At 42.0% G+C, this 24,143-nt stretch overlaps 1 non-coding gene across 1 annotated transcript; it reads left to right on the top strand.

Moving 5' to 3' along the window:
• Window positions 1–23,168: 23,168 nt before the first annotated feature.
• On the top strand, window positions 23,169–23,243 carry Trnas-cga (transfer RNA serine (anticodon CGA)). The gene has a single exon. It is a non-coding gene; the product is annotated as a tRNA-Ser (tRNA).
• The last annotated feature ends 900 nt before the right edge of the window (window positions 23,244–24,143 follow it).

Genomic DNA, 24,143 nt, shown 5'->3' with positions numbered 1-24,143 from the left:
ATCTGTTTTCCGAAAAGTATTGTCTATGCGTTCGCTCCTGCAGTACAAACCTTCATGAGACTGTCAAAACAAATGAATTGTAACGTGCTTATTTTCATAGTACACATTCCTGTCGCGAAACACTTTGAATTATTGACAGCTTTCAATCGCAACAATCATTTCATTTAAGAATAGGGCACCGAAACGTGTCAGATTACTGCACTCTGCAAGAAAGCGCGGCAAGGTACGGGAAGCATTACACGTGTGGGAACAAACAGGGTCGCAAGGAGTAGCCCGGTCAAGGGGTTAAAATCGTTCTTTGTGCACTGACTTCATTTTTAAACACATTTCGCATACATAGTTTTTACAAAGTCGTATTCAAATAAATTCTTTAAGAAATTTTAATCTGTTGCGTACTGCTGAAGGTCCTCGATTATCTCTTTTTTTTTCTCCATTACTGTGGTGGCATGTCATTGTTTGCAGCTTAGATGAGAAATAATTCGTTGCAACAGGCACCATACTGGAGACTTATGGAGTGAAGGCTGGTCCTATAACCATAACGATCCACTACGAGGCAATATAAAAAGACATAAAAATTTAAATACGTGGAAGAATAAATAATTGGAAGGAACTGGGCAGAGAGTGGCTAAAATGGATTCTGAATAACGCCAGCAGAGAAGTGTGTAATGGAAATAACGTATGAGTACACGTACGGTAATGATCAGACACTACAAGGAAAAAGTGATGATTGTACGAGAGTAATCATGAAATTTTACTAGAAGTTCGAATAAATATAAGTTGCGGACTTAACGATTTGTTGCAGTTTCATATCTTCAATCATACACATAGGGGAAAAGTAAATTGCCACAACCCGTTGACAGAATGGAGTACGTACGAGATGCAGTCGTTAAGTTTCCATTAACCACCCCTCCCCCCTCCCTCACCCCGTCCCCGGCCTCGAAAACGTACTGGGTGGTGATAATTAAAGTCCAGCTGCTCACTGAGATCCACTGTGGGCTGTAATTATGATATGGAAGCGAACTTGCTAGTTATGGTAATGCGATAGTGCGGTACCGATTTACGCTGGAAAAATACTTTGTTCCAATTGTGGCCACCAGGTGCAAATTTGGCGCTGTACACTCTTATTTGAAAAGCCGTAACGTGATTGGACAGTTTGGATGTAGAGAAGAGAGACCGTGTGCTGTTAGTGAAACTATTTCTTGAGAGAGTATCACCGAATGAAAGGCCTAAGGAGAAGCCCAAGGTCATTAAGTTACTTAAAGGAAACGATAACGAAAATCGAAAAGATGGGTGCGGTTGATGTGGCACCTGGAAGAGAAAGTCCGATCCAAGTTAAAATGACTGACGGGGTTGCTGTTGCTGTAACTGACCATGCAGCACATGCGCCGCGTTGTGCTGGTGCTGCACGTTCTGAATTCGGTATCTGGCACGGATCGAAGTTGATAACATGTGGCCTGGTAATATTCTATGGAGTTACAAGACACATTTGACACTACAGGTTGCAGTGAATACACAGAACTGCTGAATTTGGGCTAATGTTATATCTCGTGTTGTGCACAAAGTGCCATTGCACTAGCGGTACGTGCAGTGTGATATGTATTCACAAGCGCCTTTCTTCTCAGTCCGCTCTCCTTTGAAGAGAATATACACAGTGGATCTATCAAGTGACCATGACGGCTGCACCTCATCGAGGCCTCCCTGTACTGCATGTGATTCCTGCTTTCGAAGAGCACAACTCTGTCGAAACCGCTGTTTTCAAGCAAGATCACTCGCCCAATGAAAGATCTGCTTATTACTGCCTTCCACAAGGGTGTTACCTCGAGAGGTTATCCAGATCCAAGGCTTGAAAGATCACCTTGTAACGGTAACACCGACCACATTCAACGACAATCGATACTAACGTTTGACCTCTGCGAGGAATTTTTGAGAAAGTTGTGACTGTGAGATAACCTAATGGGAATAGAACAATCAGACAGGGATTCGTTTCCAAAACATTCCAGCAGATTATAAACAAGAGTAAACAGGTGGATCAGGAACGGACGTTCTCCGATCACGAAAGCAAGTTCTATCACGAAAGCAAGTTCTAACATTACATATTAGCCGGCCACTGTGACCGAGCGGTTCTAGGCGCTTCAGTCTGGAACTGCACTGCTGCTACGGTCGCAGCTTCGAATCCTAACTCGGGCTGGGATGTGTGTGATGTCCTTAGGTTAGTTAGGTTTAAGTACTTCTACGTTCTAGGGGACTGATGACCTCAGATGTCCCATAATGCTCAGAGTCATTTCACCCATTTTTTGCACCATTATGTATTAATATCGGCGAGCCTAAGAGTCATTCTTGTGTCAAGCAATATAATAAATCAGAAAGCAGTACTAAGGCTGCCCTAACCTTCCTTGACACACACACACACACACACACACACACACACACACACACACACACAAACTAAACTCTTCCTTTATACCTGTTCACGCTACAACAATCACGCTGAGTGTGCCGCTGGGTTTAGGGCGCCATGTAACAGATTGCGCGGCCCTCCTGCCGGAGATTCGAGTCCTCCCTCGGGCATCGGGGTGTGTGTGTGTGTGTGTGTGTGTGTGTGTGTGTTGTTTTTAGCATAAGTTAGATTAAGTTAGTTTAAGTAGTGTGTAAGTCTAAGGACCGATGACACCAGTAGTTTGGTGCCTTGGGAATTCAAATACGCACACATTACAACACAGCAACCTAATCTTGTAAATAAATGTACTACTAACTTAAAAGTCAGACAAACAAATGGCCAATGAAATAGCAAACAGTAACATTTGCCTCTCAACAACACGTGCCTTAAATAAACTAGATGCAGTAGTTCATAGATCCAATCACCTACACACAAGAAACTAGTGGCAATACTAAACAGCGAAGAGCAGGAAATGATTCTGACTTAAATCAGGGGGTCTGTTAATGACCATATTCTCTAACATCATTGCTTCGTACAGTGTCTCTATGTCTCTACATTAACGATTAGCATTAGTAAATATTTCTTATTTAAACTCGGTATGATACAATTGAACAGAATGAATAACTACACTGGCTCTGAAGGAGCCTTTGCTTTGCTTCATTAACTAACAATTATAGCACATGAGAGCCATTAATCTTTCATGGTTTGAAGAACCATGCTCTTTAACAAAACTACACAAGTATACACTATGTGATCAAAAGTATCCGGACACCCCCAAAAACATTCTTTTTTCGTATTAGGTTCATTGTGCTGAAACCTACTGCCAGGTACTCCAAATCAGCAACCTCAGTAGTCATTAGACATCGTGAGACAGCAGAATGAGGCGCTCCATGGAACCCACGGAATTCGATAGTTGTCATGTGATTGGGTGTCACTTGTGTCATTTATCTGTAAGAGAGATTTCCACACTCATAAACATCCCTAGGTCCACTCTTTCCGACGTGATAGTGAAGCGGAAACGTGAAGGGACACGTACAGCACAAAAGCGTACAGGCCAACCTCGACTGTTGACTGACAGAGACCGCCGACAGTTGAAGGGGGCCGTAATGTATGATAGGCAGACGTCTATCGAGACCACCACACAGGAATTCCAAACTGCATCAGGATCAACTGCAAGTACTATGACAGTTATGTGGGAGGTGAGAAAACTTGGATTTTATGGTCGAGCGGCTGCTCATAAGCCACACATCACACCGGTAAATGCCAAACGACGCCTCGCTTGGTGTAAGGAGCGTAAACATTGGACGAATGAACAGTGGAAAAACGCTGTATGGAGTGACGAATCACGGTGCTCAATGTGGCGATCCGATGGCAGGGTGTGTGTATGGCGAATGACCGGTGAACGTCATCTGCCAGAGTGTGTAGTGCCAACAGTAAAATTCGGAGGCCGTGCTGTTATGGTGTGGTCGTGTTTTCCATGGAGGGGGCTTGCACCCCTTGTTGTTTTGCGTGGCAGTCACAGCACAGGTCTACATTGATGTTTTAAGCACCTTCTTGCTTCCCACTGTTGAAGAGCCATTCGGGGATGGCAATTGCATCCTTCAACACGATCCAGCACCTGTTCATAATGCAAGGCCTGTGCCGGATTGGTTACATGACATTAACATCTCTGTAATGAACTGGCCTGCACAGAGTCCTAACCTGAATCCTACATAATACCTTTTGGATGTTTTGGAACGCCTACTTCGTGTCAGGCCTCACCGACCGACATCGATACCTCTCCTCAGCGCAGCACTCTGTGAAGAATGGGCTACCGCTCCCCAAGAAACCTTCCGGCACCTGACTGAATGTATGCCTGCGAGAGTGGAAGCTATCATCACAGATAAAAGTGGGCCAACACCATATTGAATTCCAGCATTACCGATGGAGGGCGCCACGAACTTATAAGTCATTTTCAGCCCGGTGTCTGGATACTTTTGATCACATAGTGTATATGAGAAATGGCAAGTATTCTCATCAATAATTATTAATTAAGTAAAGCATAACAAACTATAATTCTTTAAGTAATAAATGTGCTTTGATAAGCAGTTTTTTAACCTTCTCCAAATATAGTTGGCTGTGGAAATACCCACACAACATTACATTCAACTTCAAACACTGATCAAACTTTTTAAATCTGACCAAAGTGCTTGAATGCAACAGTTAATAATCTTTTTCACTTCAGATCAATATTACTGTTCTTTTAACTAACAATTTTACCGTTTTCAGCCAGTTTTTCAAGTAAAGCAAATTATTTAATAAAATCACTGCAGACTGATTTAAAAATGCACTGGAAGTGGAATATTGATCAAACCATAAAACTGAATTTCAAACACCATAAACTCCACACATTAGAAAGGAATCACAACTATTTTTGCAGCTACTGAATAAGTCTGTCCATAATACAATAGGACACTTGGAATTAAGTCCACTAGGATAGGATTTCTGTCCATATTTGTTTGTGATTTGGGATAATCACCAGTGTAAGATAGAGTTTTTAGCAACACCACGATCATTATTAAAATCAACCAAATTTCACAAATACCTGGTCCATTTACAGAGTGCCAAATACAATCAAATTAGTGGAAGGTTGGTGGCACTTGTAACACCTCCGTTTTTAACCCGACCTGATCCAATCGAATAGCAGCCCAGTATTTATTATTAACATGACCCTGAACCTAATGGGGCTGGTAATCGGAATTGACGGCTACGGAAGTTGTTACTTTCCAGTTCATCCTGTTCAATACTATAATACTGAATGTATGGCAATAAGGAACACCAACACAGTTTTACTAATTACAAACTTATATTCTTCTCAAAACACAAAAAGGAGACAGCCACTACCTTTGTCATACATATCTAATTACGGCTAATCTCAGCACAGGCTTTCTTCATTTGCCATTATCATCACATGCTAATCCATCACTGCATCCAACATTGCAATCCAAGGTTAGGCCGGCGCGGTAGACGCGAAACTAAATATCAGCACTAGTCACATCACTGATCACTTTTATAAAGATACTTCATCACTTTCCCGGTATTTATTTATATTTAGGGGTCTAACCACGGATATGGTGACACCCTTCTCGGTTAAAAACCCTGTATTCCAATAATGGCCTCCACACATACATACCATTCTGGCCAACCACTCTGGCTCATCTCGACACTCACTCTCGCAACACGTCACAATCGATTGTTCGCCCTATCGACCTGTGCCGAGTGCAAAGTTATAGTAAGGGCCATTACACCCCACCCTAGAAGACTTCTTTGGAGCCTCTGGCGTAAAAGAATCGGCAAAGAAAGAAGATATTATTACATCTGAACAAAATATACATTGTAAATAATTAATGAAATTACAATTTACCAAATAATCCCTCGACTCCGGTAGTGGGCTGCCTCCATAATAATATTCTACAAAAGGTTATTACATCTCACAAACATGGCATTGTCCAAATCACAATTTTCCATCAAGCAGCAATAATCCTCTACAGTCCATATTGAATATAACACACAACATACAATCATAAATTATTACATGAGCACATGACATATGAGTTATTATATTACAATTGAGTGGTTACAGGTTTTACAGCCATTCTCAAGTAATTATTGATATGAAATATGAAGTTCTATTTATAATACATCAGAAAATACAATGCAAATAAACATTCCCCTTTTTCAAATGTCCGATTAACAACTAAATGTTCCAAACAACTCTTACCCAACTATATCATGGAGTTTGAACACCCCATTTCAGACATTCGCCCTAATCAAATTCCACTTCCTCATCTGTGTTATCCTTGTTCTCGTCTGAGTAGTACCTTTTTATGTTTTCCACATGCTCCTTATCAAGCACTCTCTTCGTCCGTGCGTATTCCAAATCCACCATGTTAGGATGCATAATTTTTACAATCCTGTATGGTCCCTTATAAACGTGGCTGAATTTGTGTATTTCAGAGTTTATTCTCTTTTATTTTGCATGAACCTTTACTAGTACTAAGTCTCCCAATCGGTAAGTTATCAGTTTCACTAGCTTATCGTGTCTTTCCTGTCTATTCCTAGCCTTCTCCTTCACACTTAATTCCACTAGTTCCAATTTCCTTTCCCAGGTCAATGAACTTCCTGGTCGGTAGACTAGCCACTCGCAAAAAATGCTGTCGGGTTCTTGATTGAGCAATACTTCACATGGTGCTAACCCTGTAGAATCATGTGGGAGGTGATTCCTGACCTGTTCAAATTCTTTCCATGAACCATGCTTCCTATGACAGTATGTTCGGCATAAACGGTTCAAGTCCTTCATTGTTTGTTCTGCAGGGTTAGAAGCAGGCCTATATCTAGAAATGGCGGTTTGCTCTATTTTATGTTCATTTAGCAACTCTGTCCACTCCTTTGACCTAAATTGTGACCTATTATCACTCAAGATTCGCTTAGGAATACACACCTTTTGAAAATAGTCTTTCTCAAAATGGTTAATGATGGCTCTACTAGTGGCTTTCTTTAACAGGTAAAATTTTATGTACTTGGAAACCAGTTCTTCCACTATTAACATTTGTGTGTAATTCCCTCGCGAGGCAGGAAGTGGCCCAAAGAGATCCACTGCTACTATGTCATTAATTGCTGTTGGTACAACTGGGTGCATATATCCTTTGTGCTGTACTGTAGTCGTTTTAGATTTTAACAAGTGTCACATGTACTCAGTATCTTATGTATATGCCTTCCCATGTTGTTGAGTGCACAATCTGACTTCAACTTTTCAGACACTTCTTCAATCCATAATGCACATTGCTATAGTTTGTATACCAAATTAATTTCTCTACCACATGCTCAGGCACACAGAGTTTCCAGTTCTCCTCACTCTCCTTGTTTCTTTTATAAATTATCCCATTGTGAATATAATGAAATGTGTGAATTCTTTCCTCTCCTGCACACCTGTATCTGTTTTTAATTGTCTTAAATTTCTTGTTCTCGTTCTGTTCCCTGCGCACATCCTCTAGGAACTTCCTTACAAGTTCTTCATACTGTTCTCCTTTCATCAGGTTAATTCAAACTTCTTCTCCTTCCGGCCTGTCCACCAATGTTCCTCTCGAGTCAGCTGGTAATCTTGACAAGGCATCAGGTATTATATGGGTTGCTCCTGGCTCATAAATTATCTCGAAGTCATAGTCCTGTAATGCCAGGGCCCATCGCATTAGTCTGCTATGCCTCAATTTGCTTGTGGTCAGAAATGTAAGGGCCTTATGGTCAGTCACCACTTTCACATGCCTCCCCACCAAATAATAATGGAATCACTTAAACCTCCATACGATTGCCAATGCCTCCCTTTCAGTAATCGAATATTTCCTCCGCTAAGCATTTAAACTCCTGCTACCGAACGCTGTTGTTCTTCCTCTCTCACCATTTCTGCTCCTCTCCATTTGGTATAAATGTATCCCCAGTCCATAGTCACAGCTGTCCGCTCCCAAATAAAAGTCCTTGGAAAAATCTGGGTGGTACAATATGTCTGCACTACATAGTACTTCCTTGATATTCTCAAGCACGGTTTGGCACTCTGCACTCCAATGCCACGTCATTCTTGCCTTGGTCAATTCCCTCATATTCAGGGCATTGAGTACAGATCCCTTGACAAATTTTCTATAAAACTCGCAAATCCCAAAGAACGCTTGCAACTGCTTCTTACTATGGGGGGTCGGAAAATTTCTAATAGCCTTCATTTTACTAGGATCAGGATAGATACCCTGCTCTGATATTATATGGCCTGAGAATTTTATCTTTGATTTGCCAAAATCCGACTTGTCCAAGTTTACAGTTACCCCTGCAGTTTCAAAAGCTTCCAAGACTGCATCCAACCCATCCAAATGTTCTTCCCATGATTCACTTGCTATCAAGAGGTCATCCACATAAATGGTGACTTTCTTAAGTAACTCCTCGCCCAGTATCTTATCCATTGCTCTTATGAATTCAGACACTGACACATTAAGCCCAAACAGCAACACTCTAAATTGATAGCACCTCCCTCCATAAGTAAATGCTGTATACAGGTGGGACTCTGTGGCCAATAGTATTTGCCAGTAACTGGCAATTAAGTCGATAATACTAAGTACCTTCATTCCTCAGAATTTTTGAGTCAGTTCTTCTATGGTCTCAGGCTTGTCCCACTCCAGCTCGATGATCTTGTTCACTGTCCGTGCATCTAAAACTATCCTCACCTTTCCATCCTTCTCATCAACAGCAAATAGGGGGCTGTTATATTGACTGTTGGCCCTGTTTATAACACCAAGGTCCATCATCCTCTGTATCTCGCCATCTACTGCTCTTCTTTTCGCCTGGGGAATGGAATATTGTTTTATATTGAACAGTTTATGGATCTTTATCCTTAGCTTACACTCCACCCCTTTCATGATACCTGGCCATTGAGAAAATACCTTAGAACGCCTGTATAATACTGTGGCTAATTTCCTCTTAATCTCCTCATCAAGATGTGTCATTTCCTCCAACTTTTTACTGATCTTATCCTCTTCATGTTGACTCTCTCGTGCTAATCCCTCAAAGTACACCAACACTTCTTCTTCTAGTTCCTCTTCCCCATATACTACTGTGTGTTCCTCTTCATAACACAAACTTATCCTTTTAAATTCTTCCTCTTCTTTTATTGCACTACCCTCAGCAAACTTTAACCTCTTCTCTTCTCCCTTTCTTCCTTTGACTTTGATAGTACCTTCATCAAAACTCACTATCACTTCAACTTCATTCAACCAATATATTCCTAAAGTAATTGATGTGTTCAGTCCAGCCAACACCAAAAATGTTGCTTCATATTCTTCTCCCTCTATCTCAAAGGTAATCAACACCTGTTCTTTAATAGGTTTACTCCCTGCACCCAACGCATTCACAATTCTCACTCCACTCACTGGGAAACTAGGCAAGCTAATGTTTGCTTTCAGTACCTGTTCATATAGCCTCTTGGATATTGCACATGCTTCACTTCCTGTGTCAACTAATGCCTCAATATTCAGTCCACATAGCTTGATCCCTATCATGGGTAGTATGGGTTCTTTGGGAATCCTACTTCTTTCCTCCAGTACATCTCCTCTTAGATCTCCACCATTGTCGCGTCTTAGTAGGTTTATTCTGGTCCTTGTAGCTCTCACTCCTGACCAGACCTCATCTGGAGTGTCGTTCAGTTTTCCAGTCTCTCCGCCTCTTCTACCTCTTCTATATGCAGCGTGTCATTCATTCTCCTATCCCTTCCTCTCTCATGATCCATCGGTTCTTCACTCCTTCCCCAATCATTTCTCCATTGCTGTTCACCACCATGGTTCCTATACCTATGGCCACCACCTCTTCCTCTATAATTAGACGAATTATTAAAATGATTCCTTTGATCACTACTTCCCTCTCGGTTTTGATCATTAGCTTGGTTGTGTTCCTGTGATCGAACAGATTCCAATTGTTCCAGTATCTCCATCAAGGCCTCCCTATCTTTAATCAGGCTCTCGGGTACAGTTTCTTGCATTCTCCGGCTCAATCTTCTATTTATCGCTGATATCATTATGTCATCACTCAGGGGTTGTTCCAAGGTCTCGTTTAATTCCCACAAATGTTCGTCAAACTCTCTCAACGTTACTCTCCATGTATTAAGTGACTTGCGGTGTAGTAGGTCCTCAAGTACTGCACACTGATGACTTTTGGACCCCTTCTTCCTGACTCCCCAAGTGAAGACCTCATCTTTAATCCTATCTATTGTAAATTGAATCTTGTCTACGTCTTTGAAATGTGCTGGGAAAACTCCTTTTAACCATTTCATAAATATCATTGGGTGCAACCCTCCTTTCGGTTTATACTTCTGCCCTGCATTGTTTTGGATGTACCGACTATCACCGCTCATCAAGGTAAGGACTCTGCCTTCCGGAAAGGTTAAAGTTGCATTGCTAATTCGTTTATCAATTTCTTCTGTCTTGCTCTCCAATTGTTGCACTCCATGTTGTAAATGCCTGACCTCCATTGCGACCCTCTTGTTATCCTCTTCTCGTTGCATGGCTATAGCATTTTTCGAATTGACAGCCAATTGGTTTTCTCTTATCCCCTTAACTGCATCATTGCATTGTTTCTCCATCTGCGTCACCTCAGCGATTTGATGATTGCAATTTGTTTCAACTTCGGTGATCCTTTCTTCCAATTCAGCTTTAGTTTCCTTAATATCGTCTTCTATCTTTTTTGTTTACTTTCCTTCCATCTTCCCCTCATCTCCCTGGACTTGGTCTATGCTCTTCTGTAGCTTACTCTCTCTCTTGTTGATGTCCATCTTCAGTCGTTCTTGTAGTTCCTCCGTTTCCTTCTTCAGATTATATTCTATCTTCCTTTGTGATGTTTTGATCTCTTGTGCTAGAGTTTTCTTAAATGATTTTTCTAAGCATTCTTCAGTTTCTTGTAAATCTTCCTTTAATGATTTGCGGAACATTTCTTCCCTTTCAATAGTTTCTTGTAAACCTTCCTTTAATGATTTGCAGAATATTGGAATATTTGTTCCCTTTCTTTAGTTTCTTCTAATTTCTCTTTTGTTGCCTTGGTTTCCTTTAACAAGTCCACTAGCATCGACCGTATATCCTCAACCTCTGAAACTGGCTTATCTCTCGTTTGTCCCGGTGTCTCGGGGTAACTAGTTGAATGTGCTAATGGGCTAATCACTGATTCCTGAATCGTCTCTGTCTTCCTGTCCTGTCCCTTTCCTTTGAGCTACTGCCTCACAAACCTCCTGCTTATCTTCGGTAGACATGTTTGGTTTATTTTTAATGCGCAAGCAAATAATATAAAATAACCTCTTGTAACCCAAAACACTCCTAATTACCGATAAACTAATCAAACAGTAACGGCAGTATCTTCAGTTAATCAAAAAATTGATACAATATGTATGAGTACTAACCATAACGACTCTCAAAGCCTAATAAATTCAAATATACACAGTTTATGTAAAATGTTTTAAATAAGACAAATCACACCATTCGCTAAATCAATAAATGTAAAATCTCCAAAAACAATTAGCAAATCTGCATAATCACTGTTTAGGGAGCACAATATGTGTAAATAAGCATTCTATATTTCAGAGTATGTTTCGTAAAATTTTCTGAAATTACTGTAATTGGGCACTTGTCCTAAGACAAAACACAGTTTAAAACTGTTTATTTATTGTGAAGATAGTATATTGCAATTTAATGTTATGCTAACAAGTTGTCTTCACTCACCAACTGACGTTACCACGAGTCACGATGTTTTGATGTTTGAAGTGGGCGTGGCGCTTTTGTGACACGCTGCTGAATGTACTGCCGCCGGAGTCTCGTGAAGTCGCGCTGGAGATCTGTGGTGAGTCGCTGTAGTTCTCAGTAGTTCGTAGTTCGGCCGCTAGATGCTGGGTTGGCGCTGGGTGTATCTCGAAAGTGTAGTGCGTCTGCGTCTGACCTACTCCTTGCACAGGTAGTTGGGATGATGTGTGAAATCACCTCGCAGATAGAAGCTCTTTGGCGCGGCTGCTGCACGAGTCTGCGTGACGTCATTCAACAATTGCTTCGCCACATAAGTTGTCGCCTCGATAACAGTTTATGGGTCCACATGAAGTTGCCCAATTTTCATCATTCAAAAAGCAATTTCGGGCATAACATTATTATTAAACACTTCTTTAAAAGCTTTTGTGACGAATTCTTGGCTAGTTTTGTTGTGGTAATGTTTACACGCGTCTTTCTTTGCTGTGCAGTTTCACAGTTTTTCGCGCGGATTTACGCGTTTGCACATTATAACACAGTTTATCGATACTTCTATTCTTATCTAATATGGCAAAGAAAAACAGTTTATTCACAATAGTAAGATGCTATTACTTCGTATTGTACAAGATGCACTGTTTCTTGTCGCGATTTTTAATTTTGCAAAACGTGCTGGAGACATTGTCCACCGTCCAACATTTTCGTTATGGTTACGCGATTTTAACTACAGTAACCATTTATAAGGTCCTACACATCGAAACACTGTTTTAGAGTTTCAATTTTGCATTTACCTACGCATATGTAACCCGAACGAATTTATTACCACAAGTTTAAAGTTTACATACTGTCTTCATCCGAAATTGGAAAATATTTTCTCACATTAAACAAAATAAAATTACCTATTGTTCTTCACTATTTGTCCGAAGATTGCACTTGTCCTTTCACGGTAAGCAAAGGTGTAACACCTTCGCTTTTATCCCGACTTGATCTTATCGAATAGCAGACCAATATTTATTATTAACATGACTGTGAACCTAATGGGGCTGGTAATCGGAATTGACTGCTACGAAAGTTGTTACTTTCCAGTTCATCCTGTTCAATACTATAATACTGAATGTATGGTAATAAGGAACACAAACACAGTTTTACTAATTACGAACTTATATTCTGAAACTTCCTGGCAGATTAAAACTGTGTGCCCGACCGAGACTCGAACTCGGGACCTTTGCCTTTCGCGGGCAAGTGCTCTACCACCTGAGCTACCGAAGCACGACTCACGCCCGCTACTCACAGCTTTACTTCTGCCAGCACCTCGTCTCCTACCTTCCAAACTTTACAGAAGCTCTCCTGCGAACCTAGCAGAACTAGCACTCCTGAAAGAAAGGATAGGAAGGTAGGAGACGAGGTACTGGCAGAAGTAAAGCTGTGAGTACCGGGCGTGAGTCGTGCTTCGGTAGCTCAGTTGGTAGTGCACTTGCCCGCGAAAGGCAAAGGTCCCGAGTTCGAGTCTCGGTCGGGCACACAGTTTTAATCTGCCAGGAAGTTTCATATCAGCGCACACTCCGCAGCAGAGTGAAAATCTCATTCTGCAACTTATATTCTTCTCAAAACACAAAAAGGGGACAGCCATGCCTTCGTCATACATATCTAATTATGGCTAATCTCAGCACAGGCTTTCTTCATTTGCCATTATCGTCACACGATAATTCATCACTGCATCCAACACTGCAATCCAAGGTTAGGGCGGCGCGTTAGGCACGAAACTAAATATCGGCACTAGTAACGTCACTGATCACTTTTATATAGTTACTTCTCACTTTCCCGCTATTTATTTATTGTTTAGGGGTCCAACCACGGCGATGGTGACACCCTTCTAGGATAAAAACCCTGTATTCCAATAATGGCCTCCACACACACACACCATTCCCACCAACCACTCTGACATATCTCGACATTCGCTCTCGCAAACACGTCACAATCGATTGTTCGCCCTATTGACCTGTGCCGAGTGCAAAGTTATAGTAAGGGCCTACGGACCACTTACACATTGGTGGTTTAATTTACTGTGGCTGTTAATATGATGGCGATGCAGTCATGGCAGCTATTGGCCTTGCCCTGTTACAGATCTTCTTGGCGTCGGAATTATATTTTTACAGGGCCAAAACCATACCTTGCAAATAGTATCACGAAATGCAGCATCCAAGGCCCATAAATACTGCTCTTAAGCTCCTCTGTCCTAAAAAAAACCACGGCACTGCTCAGCCCAAACCTTTACCCATCACAAAGGACAAATTGCCACTTGCGCGCGAACCATACTTTTCCACTGCACCAGGCTACTTCTGTAGCTGCGGGGCTTCTCCACATGTTTTGCATTCAACCCTACGTTTCCTAACTATAGACCGACTATAGACCAAGTTATTTACAGTACATTATATAACAGTCATTCCAGTAGTTGTTCAAATCCACAAGCACAGTTTAAACAACATCGTTCAAAAAGTAACTGAAATATTTATACATAGTCAAAGATTTTCAGTGACAGATATAACACTCTAAGTAAGCAACACTACAAATTGACATAGAAGTATCGATACAGATACAAAATAGGTCGAGAATAGGTGTTTCAATCTGATTTGAATGCGTGTGACTTTTAGGTCAGGTAATATCCAAAAGAAAGTATTTACCAGAGACACTTTGGTCTCTAGTTGATATTAAGGGCAGTATGCAGGAACACGCTGCTCAGATTCGACAGAAACTGCTGTGAGCAATTGTTGATCACGTCGTTTTACGGATGCAGCATCTCGTCAATGTCTCCGGCGCTCATATTAAACAAACTGTATAATTGGCAGTTACTAATATGATCAGCATGATGCCTTTCTGACTTGTTTGACCTTTTCTACCCACCCCCCCACCCCCCGTTCCTAATTCATTACATATGGAAACATTTCTATAGTCTTTCATGCACTCACAGTGCCACATTTGTATCTGCTGATCGAAACTGTAATTAATTTTTTTCCAGCGAAAGTCGCTTGCGCCTAAACGCATTAGTATGTCAACCACGTTTCACTGCCACACTACAGTGTAATTACAGCCAACACTTGAGCTCTGTGAGTAGCTGTACTTCAATTATAACAAACCGATATTTAAGCGCTTGGTAAAAAGGAGATAAATTGTGCTATTTTGCCTTGGCACCCGTAGTAGTGGTGCCTATAGTAAGAGCGAGGATTTCAGTGTGTTCCAGAACTGCCAACATGTAGCTGAAAACAATCAAAACAATAATTACGCAACTTCATTTCTCTTACAGGTAATAATTCAATTATTCCTGATACTACCGAGACATTAACAACAGGAAGCTCTAATGGGAACAAATTAAGAAAGAGAGAGGATGTCAAAACTGATTTTTGAGTCCGATAAGAGGACTACCCGCTAATGAACCATAGACCATGTGGGGTAGCTTGTGTGCCTCAACGACACAGAAAGTCGAGGAACCACACCAAAAGGGGGAGCCATACTGCCCGTGCTACCTGCAGAGGGTCAGCGGCCTTTTCAGCAGTTGCAGGTGCAACAGTCTGGAGGACTGGCTGATCTTGCCTGTTAACATTAAGCGTCATAGCCTTGCCGTTCTGGTACTACGAACAGCTGAAAGCAAGGGGAATTGACAGCCCTTGTTTATCCCGAGGGCACACAGCTGTACAGCATGGATTAATGATGATGGCATTCTCTTGGGAAAAATATTACGGAGGAAGGACAGAAGCCCATTCACATTTACGAACGGGTACTAATCAGGAGGATGTCTTCTTCAGGATAGTCTTCACATTATTCAGTCTGTATACTAATCAGTGAAAGAAACTGAAGAGAAATTTGGAAAGATAGTTAAACTTCAGACAGAAGAAATAAAAACTTTGAGGTTTGTCGATGACATAGTAATTCTTTCAGAGACCGCGAAGGACTTGGTAGAGTGGTTGAACGGAGTGGATAAAGAGAATAATATTAGCAAAGGTAAAACAAGGGTAAAGGGATGTAGTAGAATTAAATCAGATGATGTAAAGGGAATTGCATACACACATACATTCATACATAGCCAGTGGTCACCTGTAGATCTCAGATACTTTCTTCATCTTTCTTCTGGCATACGGGCTGCTTGACCTGCCCAATGGATTCTTTTGCTTTTCGGCTTCTGTAGTATTGTTGCTTGTTGCATCAAGTGGTATATTTCCTCATTCCTTCTCCTTCTCCTTTCTCCATTACCTAGACTGGTCCTCATACCCTCCTTATTACTCTTCTTTCAAATGTTAATAGTTTTTCTTTTCGTGTTTTGTCGTGCTCCAGTTTTCTGAGCCGTGTTATAGATTCTCATCTTAGTATTCAGTGATACTGTTTTTGGGCGTCTCATGTATTTCATTCCCAATGCTATTCTTTCCTTGATGTCCATTTCGATGCTGTTGTTGGTACACCAACATCTCAAGTATTTGAACTGGTGAACTCTTCTGGACCTCATCTATCTCACAAAATTCTTGGTGTTCTTGCCTTCTTCCTAAATGTATGAACTGCGTTTTGGACTGACTCGCCTTTAGCCCTACCTTCTGTACGTAGTTCTCCATTTTCTTGTACATTTCCTTCAGCTCATGGACTAACTTACTTAGGAGTAATGTATCATCTGCATATGAGAGACTGTTGAAGTTCCATCCATCTGGTTACATTCCCTAGCTACATTTCCTAGCTATATTTCATTATTAGCCTACTTAGTCTAAGATGTCACTAAACAGAAAACAGAAGAAGAGCATCCTCTAGTGCAGACATGTCTCAGTAACGAACCTTTCTGTCGTGATCCCTCGGAAATGCACTGCTGCCCTTGATCCATCCACAGAATTCTGCACCATTCTCACAAGCTTCTCTGGGATTCAGAAGTCACGCAGTGGATTGTATAGGCTACTCCTGTGGATGCTGTCCTACGCACGCTGAAAAGCGATTAACAGACTGTAGGTATTTTATCATACTCTCAGTGTTTTCAAATGATTGCCTTAGGATGGAAATGTGATCTGTCGTCGATCGGTGTGGTCGGAAACCATCTTTGTATTCCTGTATGTCGTTCTCTATAAACAGTTGTAATTTCCTGAGGATAATGATAGACAGTACCTTGTATGTTATATTCAGCAAGCTGATACATCTGTTTTTATCTCATTCAATTTTGCTTCCCTTCTTATACGAGGGTTGTCCAGAAAGTAAGTTCCGATCGGTCGCGAAATGGAAACCACTGGGAAAATCCGGTAAAGCTTTGCACAGATGTGTTGGGCAGTGTCTATAGTATGCCCGTCGACCACGTCGTGTCGCTCTTTTCAGTTTTCAGTGAACAGTGAGCACGTAAAGATGCGTAGGGAATAGCCTGTCCCGCTAAGTATGAGGGCCTGGTTAGAGTTCTCGCCTGTGCCATGCAGCCCACATAGCACAACTGTCGAGCAGTTCCTCCTTCATGCCAATTCTCGGCCGCACACTGTAGGGGCAATGAAGACGCTCCTGCAGCGTTTCCGACGAAAAGTGTTTGATCAACTACAATACCGTCTGTAATTGGCTCCCTCTGAGTCTCATCTCTGCTCACAAGAACCGCTGGCTATGAAGACAAAAAAATTTTTCCACAGACAACGAGCTACAGACTAGTGCAGATAACTGGCCGAAAGCACAGGCGGCTGCTTTCTACGACGATAATATTGGAAAGTTGATGCAACACTACGAGAAAACTCGAAGTTGGAGCGGCGACTATGTAGAGAAGTAGGTGGAAGGTGTACATAACTGTTGCAAATAAAACGTTTCGCTGTGGTTTCCATTTCGCGGCCGATCGGAACTTAATTTCTGGACAATCCTCGTATATCGGGCACGTTAAGACCAATTTCCATTCTTATGTCAGTGTCGCATTCTTCCATACTGATTGGATCAGTTTATATATTTCTAACTGTAAGCTCTTTCACCTGCCGTTTTGTTAATTATCGTTTTATTCTGTCCTCCCCTGTGGCCTTCTTGTTCTGTAGTTTTTTATTGCAGTCTTTAAATCTTGTTAAAGCACTTTCTATTCTTCTCTAACTGTCCTTTCCTCCGTGGTGCCTGCAGGTAGTATCTTATGTGTAGAATTAGATTAGAAAATGAGACAGGAAAAGCAGTAGATGAATTTTCCTGCATAGGCAGAAAAATAGCTGATGTTGGCCAGAGCAGAATAGACGTAAAATGCAGACTGGCAATAGCAATAGAACCATTGCTCAGGAAGGACAGTTTGTTAAAATGGAATGTAAATTTAAGTGTTAGGAAGTCTTTTCTGACAGTAAGTGTCTGGAGTGCAGTCTTGTACGGAAATGACACTTTGAAGATAAAGTTTTCAGATGGATAGCACAATTACTGAAACGTACAAGGGATAAAAGAAGAAATTCTTGACACAAGTTGAATAAAAGAAGGGATCAGTTGATGGGATGTATCCTGAGGCAGAACTCACCAATTTTGTAATGGATGAAAGTTGGGAGCGTAAATGTTGCAGATGGAAAAACAAGGTATGAATACAGTAAGCAGGTTCAAATAGATGTAGCTAGCGGTAGTTATGCAGATGTGAAGAGTCTTGCGCGTGATAGACTTGCGTGCACAGCTGCATAAAACTAGTGTTCGAAGAAGACCATCGCAAAATCAAATTGTGAGCAAACATCGACATGAGAAGTATACTACAAAATCACTAACGCAACAGAACAAATCAAACTGAAAGGGTATAAGATTTGCTGGTTAGGATATGAGTTTAGATGCCGATAGAGTAACGAAAAGAGTATGAGAGAAGAACTAGAGAAATATATCTATCATTTAGGAGCGACGATACTGAGACAGACATCGATCTTCAGGGGAAGGAAACCAGGAAATAACTATGCCGAAACTTCCTGGCAGCTCAGTGTTCTGCGACAGGGAAAGTTACAAATATCACGCTCACAAGCAAGAAAAAACAAGATCCCAGAAAAACCACCCAGGATGAAGAAGAGAATTAAGAGGAGGCGGGGGCGTGAAAGAGGGGAGGAAAGAAAACTACCAACGATGCAGGACACAAAGGGGCGTTACGAAAGAAGGAGAATTGTGTCAAAGGATAGATTGGGCGGTAAGGCAATAAATGGAAGACTAATGAAGTTAAGAAACCCACAAGAGACATTTCGAACGTGGCTTTAGCAGCCGAGCAAAGAAAACGTTTTCAAGGGCGAAGAGATAACCGCCTCCGCATGCCTCTTAGCCCCGCCGCTACCCCTCTGCGACTCTCGCTTGTCTGGCGCTTGCCGCGCCGCCGTGGTAATTACCGGAACTAATACAGCGACAGAAAACTGATTACCGACCTCGGCGGCGGCAATCTGCGTGCGCCGAATGAGCTAGTTAGGCGCCGCGGCGTCGGCTTCGGCGACGCCTCGCCAGGCGTCGATGTGGCGCATCACACGCCATCAACAGGTTTCTCCACCCCCACACCCCTTTCCCTGTCACCGCTTACACCTTCGCTGTTGGTTTCGCACGTTGAGAGGGCACAGCAAGCGTCGCTTCCCAGCTAAGCCAGCTACGCACCTTAAAGCCCCGACAACTTGGTTGTCTGCACCGCTGCCACCCGGCTCACTAATTTAATAGCATACTGATCCATGCTAATATGGCTGCGCTCGTAACACGATTACTAACTGGGTCGTATAGTCTTCGATGCATTTCATGAGAAGATTACCTGAAGTAATTCTTCGTTGTATGTTCTTCACACTACGGCAAGTCGAAAAAGAGAGAGAGGGAGAGAGAATTGGGCGATATATACGTGCGAATGATCAGCCACTTTCCCTCAAAAATATTTCTCTTCTTCATACCTGCTCTTTGTTACCGCAGATGACGTCTCACTCATCTCATTTGTACTCAGATTGCAGTACACGCGAGGTGCCTATTTGGTTCGACCGCCTGCCGGGCTGGTCGAGCGGTTCTAGGCGCTACAGTCTGGAACCGCACGACCGCTACGGCCGCAGGTTCGAATTCTGCTTCGGGCATGTATGTGTGTGATGTCGTTAGGTTTAAGTAGTGCTAAGTTCTAGGGGACTGATGACCTCAGAAGTTAAGTCCCGTATTGCTCTGAGCCATGTGAAACATTTTTTTGCTTCGACCGCCCTGAGTGGAATGCATGAGTTCTAATAAATGTTCACCAACCTGCAGTCTTCTATAGTTGTTGTCCCCCGCGCAGAAAAAAGCACATCGGTCGTGAGCCCCAATCTTGAGGCCGTAAGAAACACTTAGTGAGGAACTGTTGTTTTAGAAATGATTAAATTCTCAATCAGTTTTTTATACGGGATGTCACTCGCTTTTTATTGGCAGAACAGGTGAAACTGCACAGTTACATTCCTTTTTAGAGTAACAAATGATTTTTATTCTTCAGCAAATTAATGAACTTCGTATTTCCGTAAATAGTATCACAGTGTACTCAACGATGTGTCCAAATTACCATATATTGCTAATAAAGTCTTAACCTAACACTGACCGCGGCAGACTACAGGTCTGTCTTCCGACACTGCCGAACCAGCTCTGGTTTACACACTAGACATCGTTAACCAAGCCTTAACTGATACCGCGGCGGACAACATGTACGACCTCCGAGACTGCCGAACCAGCTCTGATCTTACAGCCGAACCACTTTGCCCGCCCATCTAAGCCAGGCACGAGCCGAAGATCACCGAAGTGTTTCGTCTGCTTTTTCGTTTAGCAGTTGTTTATTATTCTGCTGGTTATTGATACTTCTGAAATAACGGAATTATGGCACGCTGTTGAGAGATGCTTTAATTTGAAATTCAAGTAAATACGCTGTTTAATTTTTCAAATTTTAATAGTAGAAGATTACCATTTTGGCGAACAATTTCCGAAGGCAGCAGCCAATCGCGGAGAAGGACCACAATTTAGGCGGTCTTTCTCACAATACCCCTACAGAACAACCCATCTGCCATCGGTACCTCACACCACATTACGCCACCTTGCCACAGCTGCCTTCTCAACTGCTGTAAAAAGAGCTTCTCGTAGCCGAATATGATGACTGCAAAACCAGAAATATTAAACCACCTCCCTCTATCTCTCCCTCTCTCTTTCTCTTTCTCTTCACAGAACATTGTACGTTTATATTATGATGATGTTAAAACTTTCAGCGATGATGGAGGAGGGTACATTTGTTAATCTGATGTAAGGGACCATGGTATACGCACAGGGTGAGTCACGTAAGACGTAACGCCCCTTACTCCTTTTGTTCCGTGAATGGTTACATATACCGAAACTCGGTTTTCGGCTACTGTTAGAGCGTCGAGTTGCAAGTACTTTTTTGTTAATATTTTTATCAAGAGACATACTGGACAAGTTAAGTTTTCTAAACTGAAACTGTATATTTTTTTATAACAGCATTCGATAGCTCTTGAGAAGACAATTACAGCGATACAGTGTTTGTTAATGTGGACCTTGAAAAGTGTCGTAAAAAATTCGAAAAATGTCCTAGAATGTGAAAGCACGGAGGCCGGAACCGGTGTTAGCAGTGCTAACACAGCCAAGCAGAGCTCTTGTGCTACGTTGGGTCAGAATGTCAACATAAAAAAATTGGTTCAAATGGCTCTGAGCGCTATGAGACTTAAATCCTGAGGTCATCAGTCCCCTAGAACTTAGAACTGCTTAAACCTAACTAACCTAAGAACATCACACACATCCATGCCCGAGGCAGAATTCGAACCTGCGACCGTAGCGGTCACACGGTTCCAGACTGTAGCGCCTAGAGCCGCTCGGCCACTCGGGCCGACTGTCAACATATTTATCTGTTTACTTGTTTGGACGTCCGGCTGCTAATTTTTAATCCAACATTCGTTCCGTGCAGACATTTAGACCAATGAGAGAAAGTTCTGTATCCTACTTTCATATGCTGAACGTAAACGGAATGCCGTAAAAACAGTACAGCGCTATAAGCTATCTATCCGGATAGCCAATGTCTGGCGCGCCAAGCACGTGCGAGAATTATTAAGACACTAGTGAGGACAGGCTATTGAACATCAAAAAGAGGACAAGAAATAAGCATGCAGTAGACATAGAACGAGAAACAGCTGATTTACCTACGACGCTAACGAATCCGCACCGTGGTACGAGACATATCGCTAAGGAATGTCGAATCAGCCAGACGACTGTCTTTCGCATCTTGCATCGAAAGCAATTCCATCCCTACCATCTGTCACTACATCAGCAACTCGACGACCGTGAGTACGAACGTTGTACAGAATTTTGTCGGTTTGCCCTTCAATAACTGAGAGACGACTCTACGTTTTTCTGACGTGTTCTCTTTACCGACGAAGCAACGTTTATTAACCACGCTAATGTATATTTGCGTAACATGCACTACTTGGCAGCCGAAAATCCAAATTGTCTTCGTCAGATGCAACATCAACGGCCGTGGAGAGTAAACACATGGTGCAACACATCTGAACTGAATGTTGCAGAATTTATATTGGCAGGCTATGAAGGGGTTGCTTAATTTTGCTAGCAGGAATTTCTTTTATTCTTTTTATTCCGGCCTGCTGTGACAGAAAATCTTGGGCACATTCTTATTTTTTGGTGACGTAGCCTTCTCTGATTATTTTGCCCGTTATTTGGTTAAGGTTTAGGCCCACATAAGTTTTCAGAACAATCTTTATACCGATTGAATTTATTATTTCCGTGCCGGCCGGTGTGGCCGTGCGGTTCTAGGCGCTTCAGTCCGGAACCGCGAGACCGCTACGGTCTCTGCCGTCCACTGACACCGTTTAGGTTGGTGGAAGATTAAGAAACCCACCACTTCTCTGGATCGTCTGCTACTATATTCAAATCAGTCACACATGACCACACACTGTAAGGAAGGGGGAAATAAACGGAAATAAGGACACAGGACGTGCACATAAGAATGAAAAAGAAAATATGTCGACCCATATTACTTCTACAGGCATGCTGTTGTTGGGGCTGGGATTATTTCACAGTTAATTAGTTGCCTAAAAGATAGATTTAATTCCGATTTTGTATATCAGATAGTATGAAGATTTGTTATAGCACTAATTTTAATCATGTAACGACACCTGTTGTGATGTTACAATGGTTTATTACATGATTGGACCTTACTTCATCTCAGGCGCTCTAAATGAACATTCGTACGCATACTTTCTGACAAACATTCTGGCAGTTTCTAGAATGAAATTTTCACTCTACAGCGGAGTGTGCGCTGATATGAAACTTCCTGGCAGATTAAAACCGTGTGCCGGACCGAGACTCAAACATCCCCCAGGCTGTGGCTAAGCCATGTCTCCGCAATATCCTTTCTTTCAGGAGTGCTAGTTCTGCAAGGTTCGCAGGAGAGCTTCTGTAGAGTTGGGAAGGTAGGAGGCGAGGTATTGGCAGAATTAAAGCTGTGAGGACGGGGCGTGAGTCGTGCTTGGGTAGCTCAGTTGGTAGAGCACTTGCCCGCGAAAGGCAAAGGTCCCGAGTTCGAGTCTCGGTCCAACACACAGTTTTAATCTGCCAGGAAGTTTCATTCTGACGGTTCTTCTAGAAGAGGTACCACTGTGCAAACACTGAATGAGAACTTTCATGAACGTTCGACACGACGAAATTCTGTTGAAAAACGGCCTGCGAGGTCCCCCGATTCCACTCCTCTTGATTTCTTTCTGTGGGGAGCAATCAAAGATGCAGTCTGATGACGAAGCCCCAAATACACCAGACAATATGTGTCGTCGAATCGCCAGTGTATGCTCTACCGTATCACCCAGTGTAATTAGATCCGTTCATAGTACTTTCGAACGGCAATTGAAATTGTGCCTTTCGATCCAGGGTCAAAAATTTTGAACAGATGCTTAAAAATGATAAAGTTATTATTTTGGAAAACGAAATTTATGTTATGTGATATTTGTGGTTACCAAAAATGGTTAGTAAATGATTTATTTCATTTACTTGTGTACGAGATTGTACTGCAATGTCATGTAAGTCGAAGGCGTATATTGCAAGTAGCTGGAGACACTGTCATTATGCGCATGCGTTCAGCATTAAAACGATGTTTCGTTACGAAGTATAATTTATTTTGCGGTGTACAGATGGTCACCAAAGTATTCTTTATAAAATGCTAAGTTCAACGAATGTATCCCATATAACATAATTTAGAGCAGTGCAGGTATAAACAGTTGTCAGACAGCATGTATTTTACCTCTAAGAAGCACACAGCCACGTACAGAAAATGATTGGTCAAATCTTCCTTCTAACATTTAAATATTTAATACGGTAGCTGCTTGTAACAGCGTATAAGACCTCTTTATTTTTGAAGAATGAGCAGTTGATTTTTCTGTTTCAGCTCACGTAAAACTGGAAGGATGCACAAATGTGAACTAGTTTTCATAAGCCTTTTTTAATACTCT

Source organism: Schistocerca serialis, chromosome 1 (assembly GCF_023864345.2).
Source record: "Schistocerca serialis cubense isolate TAMUIC-IGC-003099 chromosome 1, iqSchSeri2.2, whole genome shotgun sequence".
Classification (NCBI taxonomy): Eukaryota; Metazoa; Arthropoda; class Insecta; order Orthoptera; family Acrididae; genus Schistocerca; species Schistocerca serialis.
Note: the sequence above shows the minus strand (reverse complement) of the source record. Positions and strands in the feature narration are given on the sequence as shown.